Below are 18,120 nucleotides of genomic sequence, written 5' to 3' on the forward strand. Positions count from 1 at the left end.
AGCACCCAGCCTGCCTTTGGATATTTTCACTAAAATAACGTACTATTAAGTGGTGCAGCTATAGAGGTAAGCATTTCCACTGCTGTAATTACACAACCTTCCTGTGAGATAACCAGGAACGGCTCTACCTGCTTTTTGGGCTATTGTTTTAGGCTTTTCAGGGAGAAAAGCACAGCACCCAGTTCCACTTGGGAGGAAAATGTTTGCAATCTCACCCAGACCAGCTTCGCTCACAGGCTGTACCTCCAAGAGCGAGCTGCCTTCTGCATGCCACCATGGGATCCCTTGTGCGGGGTATGGCTGTAGCCCGGCTTGGCTCCCCTGCCGCTGGGGCAGGCAGGATAGTTCCACAGCCTGTAGATAAACTAGCTCCTACAGCCTTGCAGGGAGTGGTGCTCCGCAGACAGAGCTCAGAGAATCATTTCCAGATGCCTCCCTCTGTTCCCCCAGCCTTCTCTGGGTTGACACGGCTGCAGCAGCCAAAGCAGCTCCTACTGGGCAGCGCGCGGGATTATCATTCCAGGCACTGCAGGAAAACAAGCGCTTGGAAGCGATTAACTCATGATCTCTCATTTAATTAAACAAAAGGAAAAATGATGTATTTGCTTTTCGGCTCTGAGGTCCCGCTTCTGCGCATGCTGTAGGTCTGGACGTGTTCAGCTGGTGAAAGGCAGGCCCAAAGCTAAGCGATCACCCCGCCAGCGCAGGGCTGGTTTGTTTTCACTCAAGGGGGACATCCCAGATTGCTTTGAAAGCAAAGCGTGACCTCCTGCGAGCCTCGAGCTTTGGAGCTAGTGCACAGCTATATCAATGCTGTCCTCATGCCAGGGCAAAATTCAGGCAGTAGTAGAGGGCAGAGGCAACCTGGTACAGGCAGCCGTGTCCGTGGCTCTGTACCATGCTTCAGGTGGCCAAACATGGACGCTGGCATATGGCAACAGGACCAGCAACAGTCACTTGAGCCTGATCCCCTGCCTGAGACCCCTGCAGCCCAGCAGGATGGTCAACAGGTCTGATACAGCAACGCAAGAAGCAAACCTGCTCTTAGCATACCCTAACCCCAATATTCATCCTTACCAAAGACATATCCTGGTGCAGCCCTTCAGAGAGCAAAGCCCACGCACCTGGAGAAGCAGGGCCTTCCCCAGCCCTCCACTTATACATGCCCCCAAGGGAAGCTAGATGCATGCAGCAGCTTGCACAGCAAGCTTTCTGCTGTTTGACCATCGCCTGACCTGGATGAGGAGCCAGCCTGACCAAACATGGCTCCCCAAAGGAAATGGCATCACGTGCAATCGGGCATAGCAGTCCAGCACCTCTTCCCACCAGAGCTCTCTATTCACGTTACTCCTCTCTACCCTTTCCTTTATGTTTTCATACTCCAGCTGCTCTGGAGCAGGGCCTATGCCTTTCTCCTTTGTCTGTGCAACACCCAACACATCAGAAAAGCTGCTGACAACTGCTGAACAGGTTAGAGAGGCCAAACTGGGGATGAAACACTCACCCACAATCCAGGAAAGTCATTTTGTAGCCAGAGAGGAGCAGAACTGGGAAATGGAGCTAAGCCTTTCCTCACAGGGACATGTCCCACTTGTAACTGAGCTCTCGATAAACTGAGCAGAAAGTAGGTCTTATCCAGAGCAGGGAATGAGACCCTGCTCCCAAAGGCCTGTTACTTTCTATTAGCAATAGATCAGGCAGATGATATCGGTGTTTAGAGGGCATGTGAGAGAAGAGACCAAAGCCCTGTCCTTAAACAGACATCTTCCAGCTGAAACGAGGGCCTGCAAGTGGCTGGGAAGAGCTGTGTATAAAACACCATCCTACAGCTGGAGACCAGCTTATTTTGGTTTAGTTTAATCAAAGGATTAAGTCCTTAATCTGAAATAACTGTCTAAGCACAGATTTTTTTAAAATATCATTGGCATAGATCTAACCATGCAATTAATTAACAAAGCTGTACTCAGTGTGATGCAAAGCTCTGGGTACTTTTAAAACACCCTTCCCAGCAACAGACCCATGCTGGAAGAGTGTAAGCATGTGGCAGCTGTGGTTTCATTGCCCAGTGTTAGCTACATATGCCTCCCTGAGACTCCCCATGGCAGAGCTGCGCCCCTCTTCTCTCCCACCACCAGACTGCACGGGCTGTCCTGGCTTGGGCACCAACAGTCTGGCCATGGCACCATATGCCATGGTCCAGCCAGGGATCTCCATGTTCAAAGTGTCACACTCCTACAACAGGCCCAGACAAGGCTTGCTAAATGCTCTGAGATATCACAGACAGAGTCAAGAATGTCCCAAGCCACTTCTACACAAGACAAGTCCTGGGACATTACAGCAGACTCCCTTTCTTTACAGGGCTCTTCTAGGAAATGCACTAAAAATCTTTCTCTCTGCTACCCAAGAGAATTGCTTGATCTCATTCATTTTCTTATTAGTTACAGTATTTGCTCCACTCTCAACTTCAGGCATTGGCATCCATCTGGCAAACTAACCCGAGCAGTAGCATCTTGTACCCTTTACCATTTGTGCCTAACACCTACCAAATAACAGGACACTCTAGGGAAATGAAAGACTTGTTTGTACCAGCCTGCTATAACATACCCTCAGTAAGTTCTTAGCCAAACAGGTCGGCTCATTTTAACACCTTTTAGTCAGAGGCATTAAGCCATAGCCAACACCTTGTGTTCAGACACCCATCTGGGGGCATCTTACAACAGATGGGCAGCCTCCTGTGCTCAAAGAGAAAATGATAATCCTTCAGCAGGACAGCTGATGAGTGCCAGAAACGATATTCACAGGATCAGCATTTAGATTATTACTTATGTGCCAGCATTGCACGCGTTCTGCATGTTCAGCTCATGTTCAGATCTCACCCCTTCCTCTGCAAGGTGCATGAGCTGCTGGACAGACTCCCACGGGGACTGGTGGGTTCTCCATGTCTTGCAGCCTCCATAATTGAGGGTGGATGCCACTAAGAAAAGGTCATGTTTTCGTTAGAGCTCCCAGCCTCAGTGTGGGAGCTAGGTAACACTCCATGGTCCCAGCATCCCGTAACAGATGAGCCATAGTTCCTGCTGGCCTTAAACATGCTGTATTACCATGTGCTCATGAAATACAAGTCCTGCTATGTCAGGGGACAGAAACCGCTCTGAAGCCAAGCTGCAATTCCAGGAGGGGCTGGCTGATCGCATGAGAAAACAATAAGTGTGCAAGGACCTTCCTTGAAGGACCACATCCCCACACACCTTTGATATGAGAAAGCAGCTGCCAACAGCAATCAGATGCCACCTCTGAGGAAGAGGCTGTGAGGAAGGATCAGCCAGAAGGACAGAGCAGGCAGCCCAGAGATGGCCATGGTTATGCCAGCTCAGCCCTGGGTCACTGCAAGAAGCATCGGTCTATGCCACGCAGGAAAAGTACTCCTGGGCAGAGGGACCCAGATTTGCTCCAAGACTCTCTGACCTCACTGGGGAACAGAAACACATGTGCTCAAGCTCTCCTGCCCCTGAGCAGCCAAGCCTGGGACTTAGAGTCAAATGAAAACATTTCCCCTATACTCAGATACAGCGCTAAATGCATGCCTCCAGGAAAGCTAAGTAACTCAGTCATAAATTCAGTGCATTGCTTTTACTAAACTCCTGAGTTAGAAAGGAGTAAACACAGGCTTTTAAAGTTACTCTCTTTATAGCTTTTTTAAAAAACAGAAAACAGTCTCACGTGTCCCATTATTTCCATACATATCAAAGGAGGGTGGAGATTTAACTAGAGATTTCTAAAAGACATCTTTGTGCGTAGAAGGGATGTATGCCAAAACGTGGGTGGTTATAAGCCCAAACACAAAGGAAAATACATCCACAGGCATTTTTCCCCTTGATCCATTAACGGGTCTGCATACCAGCCTCCCGAGCATATGAGAAGGACCTTGTTCAAAAGGTAAATGTATTCAGAAAGATGACAACAGACAGCAAATAATCCACATCCTTTAACCATGTTGGAGGCTCAGCAGCACTACGTTTTTGTTGGGAGCCACTGAAATTTGACAGGCAGCCTGAGGGAAAGTATCCTCCTGAAGGAACCTGCTCAGGAAACCTCACAGCTCTGTCTCCTGCAAACACTGCCACACCTAACGCAGGCTGCAAAGCTCAAGGTGGACACCTAGCTCAGATCAGCAGAACTCCTGCAGCTTTTCTTTGCACCACACAAACCACCAGCCAGCCACAGCATCGTGTCCCATTGGGGGTAACCATAAGGTCCCATGGAGGCTCCCCTCTACCGCATCCACCAATGTCGAGGAGGAGCACATGGAAGTCTTCATCTGGTACCCATTTCTCTTCAGCTGAGCCATTTGATTCCATTCAAATCAATAGCTGGTTGCACCAGCTGGAGCAAGGGTTCATCCTGGGCATCCCAGCCTGATGGCAGGATGGTAAATCTGAGCAGAAGGAAAGACTTTCAGATTAATTCTGTGCTGCTTTGATCTTGGAAGTTTCAGCTTGGTGTCCAGTGATGCAAAAAATGGGATACGTATGAAACCAGCCAGGAGCACTTACCACAAGAAAGGCCCCATTTTTTTGTTCTTTTTTTAATGAAAGGCTAGGCCAGCCAACAGAGATGAGGCACTCCGTGCGGCAGAGAGGTATTAGCACAGTCAAGCCTGCAGAATCAACAAGGGCACGTCCATTCACTTCTCCGATTTGCAACCCAGGTATCATGAGTGGTGTAGAAAGCACAGAGCATCCCACCACCAGAAGTGGGCAGCTTACCCTAGCAGGCTATCCTTGCTTTTTATTGCTCTTCAGTCAGCAACACATCCCATCCTGCTGTCTCTACTCACTTCTTCAGACCTTGGCTATGTTGAGCTCCGCAGGACAGGAACAGGGGGTTCCCTCATGGGTAGAGAGCCAGGAATAGGAACAAAAGGTGCTCTGATATTGAGTGCCCATAGGTAGGTTGAGTTTATAGCTTCTGCAGAAGATACTTTGACTGTTTTAACAGGGATTTTTCAGCACTTCGGTATTAAAGGGGTCTGTAGCCCCTGTGTCTGTGACTTCCACCCACACTCAGCACAAATACTCAGGTTTAGGCCGTGCCCACAGCCTGTAGGATGGTTTAGTTTTGCTCAGATCTGTTTTAGACAGGGTTATGTTTGAGGTGAAGCTACAAGATTAGGCTCCGGGAGCTGAGGAGCTGTGACTGTGCTATAGTATTTAGAAGCAGACATGCTGGCTGGCTATCTTTTCTGAAGCGGCCAGCAGCAAGATGCTCACAAGGCTCTCAAGTTATGATCTCTTTTGCTAGCCAGGTATGCCCTCAGGGCTGACTGCACATGCAGGTAGATGGCCAGCAGCATGACAAGAGGTGGTTATGCTACAGGATGCTGATTTTCAGAAAATAAGCACCATCACTCAGCATACAGTCCTCCTTGGACACCTGCAGCCTCTCACCATAAACACTTGCTGGTTTGCATTCCTACCTGGTACTAGAATGCATTTGGTGATTGCTCAGCAGAGATACATGGATGCAGCTGGCCTGTCACCTGCATATAGCCATTATTTTTATTGTGAAAATGAAGAGCATGATCACCTGCCCAGTGTTTTTGGAAAGAAGCTGGGCAAAATGCACAAGTTGTCATCCTTGTTACCCCAGAGAAGATGCTTTCAGACCACTTCCATGTGCTCAGGATTACATCTCTGGGCTTTGTCTGTGTTCCAGCATCTTGCTCGTGGCTTTGGCACAGAAATAAAGAAAGAAGATTCCCAATGCTTAAAGCTCTTTGTGATTCCCAGACTCATTTCCTTACCACCCCTGGAGAAGACATAACCAAAGGATGAAGGAAAGACTGTATTTTCTGCTGAAACCCATCCTCTCTCCTGCCAGCACAGAGGTGCCACTTGAACTTCTCTGCAGGAAGACACCAGCATTTGCACATCTTGTGATACACACAGTTTCTGCTTTACATGTCTGTGTGATGACTGGAGACTTGGAGCATGCCACCACATGGGAGGAGTAGCCCAGGCAAGTCCAAGGCGCACAGCTGCAGGAGCCTTGCTGAATTCACATGCTGAGTCCACAGTGCCCCAGCTACCATTGAAGAGCAGCAGCATTCACCCTAGCAAGGGTGGAAAAGCAGCCCTGGGCTCCCTGGCCAGCTGCTGCAGCTTGAGCAATTTCCTGGAGAGGAAGCTGTCCCTCACAACGTGGGAACAGAGGCTGGGAACTAGACCTCTGCACCATGGAGAAGCAGGGCTACTGCTTGCTTTGCCTCCAACCAACCCACCCAAGAGCACAGGGTTGTGCACCTGCTTGGGTGGAAACTATTCCTCAAGCGTGGTGCTGTATTGGGTTTGTGTGGTGGGGTACCCAATACAGGCGCACTGTGGTCCAGCCATACGCCCTGACCGTCTCCTGTACCCCATCCAGCAGCAGGCACCAGGCATGGTGAAACCCACTCCTTCTCCCATGAAGGAGAAATCCCTACCAGGGAGTGAGGGCAGATCCTCAGCCGTGAAAGCCACAGTGGGACAAGCAGAGTAGACAGAGCCCTGTCAGGCTCCTGCCTTGCTCACACCATGGGGCTTTCACAGCTGCAAGTCAGTTCTAGTGGAAGTGGGCTACTTCGGCCTAAGGCACCTTACACATTTGGTGTTTTAGGCATCCTCCACCACATCATCCCTAACACTGAAACATGACAGACACCCCTTGAAGAGGAATCACCTGCCTCACACAGCACAGGGCAGCCAGCAGCTGCACAGTGCCAGAGCTCCATCAGGAGCCAAGCCTTAGAGTCCTGTGGACTGCCAGCAGCCATGGGGAAGCCTCGTGCAGGCCAACAGACTCTGTTGACTCTTGTCATTCAACAAGAATGACCCACATTCACTTAGATCCAAATCTGTTGCCTGCAGGGTTTGGTTGATTCACCAGGACACCAAAACTCAAGTCAAACAGAACAGCTTGGAGCTACAGTCACAACTTGGCCGCTCACAGATCACACCTCCCGAACTCTCTACTATGGCATTAGGAACGGACACCTGCAACGGATCGCAGGTGTCCACAGTGTGGCCAGTGCCCAGTGCTGGGTCTGTGGCAACTTGGCCTCTGGTTCCTGCTCCTTGCAGCCACCAAGCCTGAACTCAGCACTGAGAGGCACATGATCCCTCCTCAGCAGTGATGCATGGTCCCTGCCCCCCCACAACCCACTGTGGCACCTTGACTGGCCACAGCACTGCTCTGCACAAAGGCCCCTGCTTCAGACAGCTTTTGCATCACACATTAGAACAAGGTGAAGGACCTGAACTGCGATGAAGCACCTGGGAATCAGAAAGTCACCTCTGGTTTGCAGCAGAGTAGCAGCAGCCGGTCTCTGCCTCAGGCCTCCCAGAGCAGAGATCACAAGTGCTGCTCCAGCCCCTATGGCAAAATGCAGTAGGGCTGCAAGGGATGGCACCCACCCTGCACAGCCCCAAACAGTGCTCTCGTTTGATTTCAACTTCATACAATAACCAGCATAGACCAGAAATTGCCAGGAACATACTAGGCATAGGGTGAGGGGAAAGAGGTCTCCTGACTGGGGTAGAGAAGTGGAAGAAGTGAGATGCCTGCAGGCCTCCACAGCAGGATAGGAGAGGAGAGCACACCACGGCTCTGACATGGCCACGTGAGGGTACAGGGAGCCATGGGGTCCTTGGCAGAGGAGCTGGAGGGTGGCAAAGGGAAGAGACGTGGGTCCATGAGCTTAGCTCAGGTTGCAGAAGCCAAAAGTTGGGCAAGTCATCCTTCAATGAAAGCCAAGCTTCTCCAAGCCCAGAAGCTGAATTTTTAAGAAAACACAAGTCACTGCTAGGCACAGCAGCAATGCAAGCTGCTTGTCCCCCCCTCAGACTTTGTTCCCTCTGCTGGAGAAGCAGCTCCAAGAGATTTAGGGCTGCTGGGCACATGGATCCCAGCCTGAGCCCAGGAACAAACCATCAGAAGCCAGACTGGTGCTCACTGGGTGCCACAGGGCTAACAATCCCTCCAACCTCTGCCACCCCGGGGCTGGGCACCTCTGTTTGCAGGGTGGCACCACACCCAGGGAGATGGGATGCTCTGCTCCCATCTATCCCCTCCCCAAACAAGGATCCACACATGCAGAACTTGACACTGAAAGGGAAGGATCCCTGTCCAGCTTCAGGGGTTTCTCTGAACCCCTGGATGCCCACCCTGGGCAGAAGAAAAGAAGCCAATGCTCTCCCCTTCCCCAGGCTCTGCAAGGGGGCAGTGCCCACAGCCCCGGAGCAGGACTGGCAAAGAGCAAGGGCAGGAGGAGAGCCCAGCATCCAGGCAGCCCAAAAGACAGGGCCCTGCCTGACCTGCCCCATCCCAGCTCCTCACTCCAGGACTGTACCCCAATAGGCACCTCGCGGGGGGTCAGTGCCAACGGGAGACCCATGTCCCTGCAGCCACCATCCAGGGCTGGCACCCCAGAGTACAGCGTGCCATCCGAGTAATAGGAAGTGCCAGAAGAGCTGTTTCCCACTCCTGGCATTAGCACCGTGCACTGGCTCCAGGCAGGCTGCCCCAATAGCAGCTCTATCCCGCGCAGCCCTGCTCGTGCCCAGGGCAAGAGCCCTTCGCAGAGATTTCCTTACCATGTTGCCGGCCTCCTTTATTCCCCCTCACTTCCAAAGGGAGTGTTTTTTCTCTTTTTCCTCCATGTGTGCGACGGGGCGTCTCCTTTCCCCTCCGACGTGAACCACCAAAGCACTTTGAGTTCTGGACTGTAATCCAAGCCCTCACCGCCCCCAGCACAGCTCCAACTAATCTAACTCATGACACTACCAGGGCTAAGCAGGGGACCTTGAAGGTTTCTCTGACAGCCAACTCCAGCGCTAGACGGCAGAGGGGCATAGCGAGTGCAGGGTGCTGCATTCCCCAGCCCTGCAGGGACCTACGGACACAGGCAGAGCCAGCAACGCTCACAGGCTGCTTGTTACGGCATCGCTACTATCTGCGTCCTTCAGAGCACGCCTGGCCCCCGCACAGACCTGCTTAATGCAGATGCTTCGTGGCAGGGAGCTGCCTTCGCGCGGGAAGATCTGAATAGCTGCTAGAGGAGAACAAGCTCACAGCAGGCATCCTGAGAAGGTCTCCAGCTTCCCAAAGAGGTTTCCAGCAAAATCCTCCCCCCACCTCCTCTCAGCTTGCTTCTCTCTAAGTCCGGAGAAGTTCCTCCACTCCACAAGATCCTGAGGCAGCGCTGCAGGTTAAGCAAAACGCCGAGAAATACAAAAAGAGTGCTCCAAAATACTGTTTTTCTAACTTCTAGAAGGAAAGCAGAGAGGCAGTGACCGCTTCAGGCAACAGCAACAAACTGCATTGGTATCAGGCGAGAGAGATGTGGAGACCTCACCCCCTCCCAAAGGAGGAAGTAATTTAACATGGCAAGTTTCTCCACCCCTCCATTAATTGTTTAAGATGGCCAGGGGCCAAAATACTGCCCGAGCAGTGGGAGCAGTGGGGAAGGTCACCGAACAGGCAGGCAGCAGCCTACAGAAGTGACAACGGGAAAGGGCAGAGCCACAGAGGCGGAGAGGGAGGGGAGAGGCAGGTGCCGCAGGGCATCCCAGGATCTGCTGACACACAAAGGCTTTGTGTAACGGGAAATGGGGCGGGAAGTGACACACAGGCAAAGCCTCAGAGCCCTGGACATGAGGTGCAGGGCCTGGCAGCAGGGCTTGGGACCAGGAGCTGCCTCTCTAGCCTTGGCCGAGCAGCGTGTGGTCTTGGCAGCCTCGGTGGGGACTGACCCTCCACCAAGAAAGGCCACGGTGCTGGTACCTGGCTGCCCCTGCTTCTGGGAGAGGTCACACAAACCAATTCATCCCAAGAGGAAGGATGACTCAGGCAGGACATGTGGACCTACAGCAGGAGGGAAGACATCCCCTGCATAGACAAGCTCAGTAGAGAAGCACAGGGTACTTGCCTGCTGAAGCTGGAGCAATGGCTACCAAACATTTCCACCACCTTGGCTCAAGGGGCAGGCCCCCACAGCTTTCCCAAGCCCTGCTCCACAGGGCCAGCAGCAGAGCCCACACAGGCTGGTTCAGCTCAAGAACACCTTCAGATACTCCCCTCCCAGGGAGGACTACCAACAGTTGGCCCTAAACCCCACCACACATGATGGCCTCATGCCATGTTTTCAGACATAACCAGCAAACATGGGTTCAAGCAGTCCCAAAGCCAACCATTCAATACACCAGCTGCTCGATGTGCTGTTGCATTTTGTATGGGCAGCAAGGATAGATGACAGTCCCTGCAGGGTTGCAGTTTGCTTTCCTTAAGCAGAAAGAGATGTCCTCCTAAAAGGGGATGCAACACTGACAGTGGACCAGAGCTGAGCAGCTGCCTCACTGTTCAGTGCTTGTCTTTCAAACATCCCTTGCTTGCAGAGGCTCCCCCACAGCCTCTAACAGCTAGTCACCTTCTCCCTAAAGCACAGTGCTGTCTGCAGTGCACCATAGCAGTGAGGACCTCCAGCCCATGTCAGGTGAGATCAGCGGATAATCCCAAGCTGGGTGAAGGAGAGCATCCCTGCCAATGCAAAGGGTATTAACCCAGCACAGGCACTACCTAGTTGTTGTCATCCACAGTAACTAAAGGAATTTGTGATCTTGTCTGTGGATGCAGAAGAGCCTTCCTTTCCCCCTCATATTCACAGCAGGAGGATGAGGAACCTGGCATACTTCCCCAGCAGAGCCTCCAACCAGACTTCACCATCTACACAAGGCTAAGTTTTCAAAGTATCTTTGCTCTTTACCTGTTCCCCAAACACATCTCCCAGCCCACAAACATGGCCACACCTTTGCAACATCCTCCTATGGATGCTGGGAGCCTCTCTACGGACTGCCCCACCTCCAAGAAAGGGAGCACAGAGAGCAATGTCCCTCCAGTGCACACACAGCACGGAGCTGGCCGTGACAAACCTCGTGCTATCAGAGGTGCTGAGCTATTTCTGTTGGAGGCAGGGCCCCCAGCACAGAGTGAAAGGAGGTAGAAAAGATCCACCATGCCTCTCATGCCCAGATGTTTTTTGGAAATCTCCTTGCTGTTTCTCCAATTGCAACAATACATGGAGGTGTCCTTTCAGGAGGCCATGGCTGCCCAGGGCTAACCCAACTCCTTGCACATGACTATGCTTATCCAGCAAAAAAGTCTCTGCAAATACCTTGGGGTCTGCAGGGGGACCAGCCTCTGAGCAGAGATCGGAAGCCTCCAAGCAGTCTAGCTGCCAGCAGCCTAGGTACCAAGACTAGGCTCTTCAGGGCTACTCCAGCAGTGGGCCAAAGCCCCCAACAGTTGTATAAAGCCTGTTGGAAAGCCTGCTGCAGGGCTGAAAGGGACCCCACAGGCTCCTGCAGAAGGGGTCCTGCACAAGCCAGGAGCTACCTCACATTTTGAAACAGAAACGTGTACTCCCCAGGCATGAAAGGCAATGCAGGCCCAGGTAGGGCTGGGGCAACCCGAGAGCCCATGGGGATGGAGCAGAGAACCTGCTCCCGCACTGTTACTGAACCAGTCAGGTCTCCTTCAGCCAGACCTCTGGCAGAAGCTCCAGGGTGAGAGCAGCTTTCATCTTTCCTCACCCCTTCAGGTGGCTTGCACAGGCCTGGGAGCACAAGGTTGCCTTCTCCTTTAGCTCTGACTTCACAGCAGGATAAGACACTGTCAAGCCACCTAATTCCAGCTCTCTGAGGGCCAGAAAGAGAAAAGTGGCACTTTCAGGGGCTGCTGTAGGAGTTTGCAGCATCCCCATGAACACAGGTGAGGAGGGCACCACGTAAGAACACACAGCCCAGATCTGGTTCCTATCCCATTTTCCATCCCCGTGACCAGGGACAGAGCCAGGTGCTCCCCAGACCATACAGCCAACACTCATATACTCAAACTATATAACCACTAGCATGTACTTTTTGCAGCGCAGCAGCCAGCTCGGTTCTGGACATGACAACCAAAAGCTCTCCACAAGTTCCCAAACCAACACAATACAGAAAAGTCGATGGCTGTAGGTATTTATTTACTGATGCAGAGGGGGAACGGGTTGTCTAACACAAGAGCAGCTTAGAGCCCAACCTCATGCCTCCCTCCTTTTCTACACTGCACTCAAAGCTCAGGAGCACCTTCCTCCACTGAGGATTTCCAGGCTGAAGAGCCCAAGTTCAGCTCAACCCCATCCCAGTCAGAGGCAGTGATGTGATTTCCTGTGCCATGGCACTGCACTAAGGAGAACATCGCACTGCTGTTTACCCATGGCTGGATCCTAATATAGCTCGCCTTTTTTTTTTTTTAAATTGCAAAGTGGTCTTTCCCTCCTCTCCTGCATTGTAGATCCATTTCCTGCACAAGCACATGGGAGACAGCTGTAGCCAGCACTTCAGTGGGTGTTAAAAAGCCCCTCTTGACTGAGGCTGACAACAATGCCATGCTTGTTCCCCAACACAGTCTCTCACTGTCTCCTCACAGGAGCAGCTCCTCGCTCTTGCATGAGGCCTGCGCTCTCCTCTGGGTTGGTTTAATTGCTGAAGCCACTGCCAAAGGTTGCTGTCACCCAGCTCTGCCAGCAGATATCCGCATGCTCCAGCTTCCCATCCAGCAGACCCAGGTCCTTTGCACAGACCAATGGGCAATTTTGCCCCAGGGGAACCACTTTGGTACCCGGCTGCAGCAGCAGCTGAGTACTGCTAAGGACAATCTCTCCCAGAGGTGAAATATGGCAAAAGGCAGCAAATGCTGACATTGGGAAGGATGGGGAACCAAACTTTGAAGGCTGTGGGACCTCCTCAGAGTTGAAAGAGGAGAGGATAGGAGGGGGGACAGTACACCAACTCTTCTGAAACTTCAGGGGTCATAACTTCAGACCCACATCTCTTCCCGCCTTCCCCTCTGCCCCCTTCGCCTTTGTTTGAACTGGTTTCTGGAGCTGCAGTATTTCTCAAGTGCTTGCTGAAGCAGCACCACAACCTAGAGCCCCATAAGAGCTGGGAGAGAGCACAGGCAGAGGTAGGAGGCAGGCAAAGGACCTCTGCCTTCGAGTCAAAGCTAGCAGAGTTCTGCTTATTTTCAGTTGTGCAAATTGGGGAAAGCTCAATGCTTTTATGAATAGGAATCAGCTGTGCTGGAAGAAACACAGGACAGATGTTTTAGATGCCAGATAAGGACATCTTCTGACCTAGGGGAAGTTGTGCAATATGCAAGTTAGGTTGCACTGCAGCAGCCAACACCTCTTAGGAAAACACCCCCATGCACTCCATGTTAGCTTAGCATGATCACTGGTGTAGTCCTCAGCACAGCATAGGGAACCTCCTATGTCCATAGGGACTTCCAAGGGAAAGGAGAGCCCAGGAGCAGGCTGTGGCAGAGTAGTACTCCAGGACCTGCTAACCCACTGATCAGTGGATGCCTCTGAATCTACTTCCAGGCATCTCCTCATGACTGGACTGGGGCTCTGCTGCCAGCTCCCATGTCCCCATATGGCTATGCAGATGTCCCATGGATTAAGCTGTGCCCTGAAAGTAGAAGCTGAAGACAGGTACATTACAATCCCACCAAGCTACCCACTGTGAACCCCATTCCCCTTCCACTTGGCAGCCTATAAAAGCATGGGAATCCACCAAGAAGCCACGTTAGACCCCACTCAGCACAAACAGGTGCCTTATGACCAGTGATAGGTGTTTGCTTGAAACAGGTTTTGTCAAAGAAAAGCAACAAGCACTGCAGCAAGTAGAGCTGCAAGCAGCCCTTTGTACCAATATCAATGTTTCAGGAAAGAGCTAGTTCTCTCCCATTAGGGAGACAAGAGCAGGTTGTATGCAGTTTAATAATATTTAAACCTTTATTTCAGATCACAAGTAAAGCAAGCCTTGGCTTCACAAAAGCACATCTTGGTTTACCTAATTAATTTGATAATCCCCTATTTGCAATCCTCAGGAGACATTCAGCTTCTAAAGCAAGTAATTACCACTAAGTGGCAACCTCTTTGTGAGGCCCAGTCTGATTAGGGAAAAAATTTCTTAAGCCAGAAATACAATCATGGTGTGATTTCCCAGAAGGACTGGAGGAGAGACTACATAACAACAGCTGGTCACGCTCACCATTTGAAGGAACAGGAGCAACTCAGTTACTAGGTCTCCAGCTACACTTCAAGATGTTGTTCAGTGCCATGTGCAAACCTGGCGTGCCATTAACCATTAGGAGGCTTTACAGGAGATGTTTTTATAGGTACAGAAGTCAGGAAGATCCCACTTAAAGATCTCAAATACCCATGTGTGCCACGGGGTAGGGGGGAAATAAAAGAATCGCACATCAGGCCTGCTGCAGCACATGTGGAAGCTCATAGTACACAGTCCCACAGGGAAGCAATCCAAGCAGGCAAATGCCAGCCTTATAGCTTCTCTGCACAGATAGGAAGGCACACCTTGATGACACACGGTGTCTTCCCCAGACAAGCCAGTTGGGACTCAATGCACGCAGAGCACTTGCTAGTCTAATGCCTGCTCCAGGCATCCCCAAGTGCCCAGGGTCTCGGCTTAGCAACAGCCCAGCACTAGCATCGATAGCTGCCAGAGCCCAGAGGACAAAGTGCTGCTTCTGATTATGCCCAAGACGCTTGTCTCAGGCTGAGCAGCTTTGGGCTTCTTTAACTTTGGGCAGTTCTTGTGGGGGGACATGGGTGGCCCCCAGGCCTTGCAAAGTGGCCATGCTGCACACCGCTCTTGGGTTAATGCCCATACAACAGCATCCTCCAGAGACTTCTCCTTATGTGAAAGTCATGAACGCAGCCAGCATGGGTAGGAGCAGGGCTTGGATGGAAACCAGGCCTCCTGCCCTGATTGAGCATCTTCCCAACAGGCATGTTTTCTTTACAGTGCGCACACACTGAGATGTTTCCCCACTGGGGTGGGCTTCCCTGTTTGGGTGCTGGGTGTCAGCATCCTGGTGCTCTGAGCCCTAGGAAGGGGCACTGGTTGGCAGGACCACCCTGGAGGGAAGACCCCAAACCCCCCGAGAGCCTGGAACAGAGACCTGTAAGACACAGAGCGAGGCAGGGGCACACCTCTGTGGATGAGGACCAGGTTGAGAGCTTAAATCCTTTAAGAGGAGCTGCTTGTTTGTCTCCCTAGAGTTTTGGGACTGCCTGCCTTTCCTGAGGACAAAGTGCTCTTGGCTTAAAATCCAGCTGTGGTTTCAGGACTGCTGTTTCAAAACTCACCACCATCTCTGAATAGAAGAACAGATTGGCTTTCTCTGAAGAGCAGCCTAAAACTAACCCATCTCTCTCCAGATCCCATGTATTTAATGGCATAAGACAGTCATCTGTTTACCTTCCCTGCTGGTAGTGATGTTGCCTGCTATTTAGTCCCCGCAGCACATGTTTTACTGTGCTCTCCAAGACAGCACGCTCACCTCCTAGCTAGACATGCCAGCAGGCACCTACACCCTTCCTGCCCCAGTCCAGCAGCCAACTCCCAAGCCCCTCTCCCACAGACACAGGAGACATGGAGCACAGGGCGTCACAGCTACCACAAATGCCATCCTCAGTCGCAGCTGCCAGGACCAGCTCCTCTTTCTAAGTCTGCTTGACAAAGCACGGGTTGCAAGGACAGACGGACACCCCCACCTCCATGCCTCTGCACCACCAGGAGCGCCCCACTTGTGTTCCTGCTCTGCACCCAACTCACACCTGAGCAACCAGCACCCACAAAATACCTGCCCAGCCTACAACAAGAGAAGCAGATACAGCCCTCTACTAGACTCCCCAAGCAGGTAGTAAGCACCAACCATTACCAGACAAGGGCTAGGACACATTTCAGAGCTGGAGACCCATCCCTTCTCTTCCCAAAAGCAACATAAATCCAACTATGCCCTGCCAGGAGGGATGGCTGACAGCTCCAACCACCCAGCTCCAGGGGAGTGGGGACCCCCCCAACCACTGGCTGCAGTCTCTGCCCCACAGTTTGCAAAGCCAAGGCCAGCACCCAGGTCCTACCTGGGGTGGCAGCCAGGGACCACAGCACCTCCTTCACTTTGCTTCAGGAGCTCTGACCCCCAGGACTGCTATTCCCACTGGGCACATGCTCAGCCAAGCCCCCATCCATCCCCCCCAGCCCCTCACAAACCCTACACTTACAGCCAGCACTTGCAGAGCCTGTGCCCAGCAGATCCCAGCAGATCCTGCAAACCCTTCTCCCATGGCAGAGTCTCTCCAGAGAGAAGGAAAGCTCTCACCTGCCTGCACTTTACTCCTCCAGATCAGGCAGGTAGAGAAGCAGCTGGGTTAGCTCAGCACTCACTGGGGCAGAGCAGTAGCCCCAAGGTACAGCTCCAGCTGTGGGCATGCAATCAGTGCTTTATACAGGCGCATGGGCGTTCCCTAGGACCAGCTCTCATGTTGCCTGTAGCAGCTGGGCTGTACTGCCTACTGAACTTAGGCAGTCCCACTGTGGGTCCTCCAGGTGCTGAATGGCAACCTGCTCAGAGCTGAGCAATAGTCTCCCCTGGTGCAGGCATGGGCTTTGCTCACCTCCAGCCTTGCCCAGGTGGTAGTGAAGGGGAAAGATCTGGTCCCTCCATCTCAGCCTTGAACAGAGCAGCTCTGCAAGGCTCCAGGCTAAGGTTCGACTCACTCTGCAGTAGGCAAAGAGCAGTTTGGGGTCAGGGTCTTCTCCCCAGGGGAGACAGGAGCCAACTCTGCTGACTGCAGATCCAGAGCACAGGAGGTGATGGGAAGGCTCCTCAGATGCCACTGGGAAGGGCTGGTTTGACGGGAATAGCAGCAGTCTGCCATGGGACATCTGTAGCTGGCAATTAGAGGAGTGAACCTCAGGGAATGCCTACAGCAAGGATGCCAGGCAGAAACACAGAGCGGGTGGGACGTGGGGCACAGCAGGTTCCTGGAGGAGATGGTAGGATGTGGATCATGGGTCCTACCCCAGGGACCCTTCATTCCCAGTGCAGGTTGGAGGGAGAAGACCCTGCACCAGGCAGGAATACACTACAGGCATGCTGTGAGCGTGGTGCCAGCTGGGGTGGGCACCTCCTCTCCATGGCACCAGTGGCTGGAGAGCACCAGCAGGAAATAGCATGATTTAATCCCCTCAGCAGCAATAACAATGTGTCTCCTAAAGGAGATGAGTAGCTTCCTCTTCAGACAGGCAAGGGCAGAGGGCTGGTGCCGCCTCCTGTCATCAGTCTCTCCTACTTTCCTGTCGCTTGCCCTTCTTCCATCACTGCTGCCATTTTGTTCCTCCTTGCAGAGGGATCTCTGCTCCCAGATCAAGGCAGGGTAAGGCCAGCTATGGAGCAACCTGGGGAAGGAACCAGGAGGCTTAGACCCCTCTAGCATTCATATAGGACCCATATTGGCCAAGTTGTTTGGCTAGGGCCACGTGCCTCCACAGGAGCTCAGCACTAAGTGGGACAAGTGGGTCAAAAGCTGTGGGGTTGATATCCCGGCCATCCCTGAAATATCCTCTCCAGGTACCCTACTCCAGCTATTCCTGGAAGCATGGGGAGTTCAGCAGCCCAGCTGGAGCCAGCAGTCGTCAGCCCTCTGAGTCCAGGCAGCAACTTCCTCACCACTACTGAGTCCATACAGGTCCAAGGGCGCATTCTTTGCTGCTTTTTTCTTTGTTTTTTTCCCACTTTAAAAAAAGGCTTTGGTTTTGGGTCACACTTTGCCCCTGACAAGGCAGCCACTGCCTGCATTTGCCACTGGGTGAGACGAAGGCAGCCGAGGAAGAGCGTGAACTGGAGCCTCACCGAGAGCACTGGCCACCCACAATTTGCGCAGCGGCGTCTTCCGACTGGCAGCTGCCTGCACCTCACAGCGGACCATCAGGAGGGCGGTGGGAAGCTGAGGGGAGCAGCTCGCCCCGCACACGGTTACCGAAAGAGTCCTGAAACTACCACATATAATTTTTTTTCCCCCTAAAGACTACCCCCTCGTGGAACAGCGGGGCCCTTGGCACTCGTCGCTCAGCTCAGCCGCACAGGCTCCCCCGCAGGGGCCGGCAGCCGCGCGGGAGGCCCCTCTGAGGGACCGCGGCCGCCATCTTGGCGGCGGGAGGGGCGGACCGAGCCCTC

General features: G+C 52.6%; 1 protein-coding gene across 1 annotated transcript in view; it reads right to left on the reverse strand.

Annotated features, from left to right (window-relative positions):
- The window catches only part of PLEKHG4 (pleckstrin homology domain containing, family G (with RhoGef domain) member 4), a 98,451-nt gene that overhangs the window by 79,833 nt on the left and 498 nt on the right, over window positions 1–18,120 (reverse strand). The gene's annotated exons all lie outside the window — the stretch shown is intronic.

This window comes from Haliaeetus leucocephalus, unplaced genomic scaffold (genome assembly GCF_000737465.1).
Source record: "Haliaeetus leucocephalus isolate CR32 unplaced genomic scaffold, Haliaeetus_leucocephalus-4.0 Scaffold92, whole genome shotgun sequence".
In the NCBI taxonomy this organism is placed as follows: domain Eukaryota; kingdom Metazoa; phylum Chordata; class Aves; order Accipitriformes; family Accipitridae; genus Haliaeetus; species Haliaeetus leucocephalus.